This window comes from Micropterus dolomieu, linkage group LG22 (assembly GCF_021292245.1).
Source record: "Micropterus dolomieu isolate WLL.071019.BEF.003 ecotype Adirondacks linkage group LG22, ASM2129224v1, whole genome shotgun sequence".
NCBI lineage: Eukaryota > Metazoa > Chordata > Actinopteri > Centrarchiformes > Centrarchidae > Micropterus > Micropterus dolomieu.
Window position 1 is genome coordinate 423,489 of NC_060171.1, and position 1,169 is coordinate 424,657.

A 1,169-nucleotide genomic window follows, 5' to 3' on the forward strand; every position below is an offset into this window, starting at 1 on the left:
GTGTGGACACTGAGTAACTTCAGAGCAGAATAATGACATGTTAAGGATAAAACTGATGTTTTTCTATAATATCCTTATTGTCAGCAGAGAAATAAGATGAATCAGGCTTTGGATCCACCAGTGTTATTCATTAAGGGGAAAACCAGGTTGTGATGTTAAGTAACATAGCAGAAGTTCAGGTTCTGCATTCTTGTGTAGATATGATGTCAAGTTTTTTTACTGATTACATGACGGTCAATGTAAATGCATAAACCATGTTTACTAAATAAAAAGTTGAGCCACAGTGATTTAATGCCTACTTTTTCATATAAAAACTTGCATTAGTAGTAGTAGTAGTATAGTTACTAAAGTAGTGAAGAATTTCAGTCGACATAGCAGCACAAGGGATATAAAAGAACAGCTGCAGTATTATAGAATCCAAAAAAAGTTAAAGTCAAGGGCAACTGGACTTGGTTGACCTCAGCGACACCCACTCCAGCACCAACTCCACACACACCCACCCTTAGTTCTAATACAAACACAGGCAATTTCAAAGAAGCACTTGGCCATTAGCTTTATTGTGACACAGCTGAGGAGTGCCTAACAACCTTTTCAAAATTCAGACTCATCCAGGCCATGCTCGCATATATATTCAATAACTCAGTATGAATATAAAACACAAAAGGTCAATACAGTTTCAAATCAGACTGTGACAGTACTGTTCCTCCTTTTAACTTAAAACAAGACAAGGAGAGAGAAAAAGCCCTTCAATGCTCGAGTAATTAGAGAAAAGTAAAATCAAACATTGAAGAAATTACTTCAAATCATTAAATCATAAAATCAACATACATACTTCATCTATAAAATTCAATCTTGACAGATTATGTGCAGAACTGAAATATAGATAATATGATGACAATAATAATATGAACAGGGGCTTCCCACATGTACAGCTTATTATATTGGAACTATATTTGCAGCTGTATCCTGTGACTTGTGATGTGCTGCTGACTAATGTTTAGGCCAGTTTTCCTGCTGTTACAGGGGAACTTGTGGTTGTTTTTCATCTTCATTAATATAAAGGGAAGCACAAAATTGAGGTGGCAGGTGAGGATTCAAAGTATAATAGAATATAATGCAGTTAAGCTCTCAGGCCTTCTGTGATGCTTTTAGATATGTTTCTCCTGTAG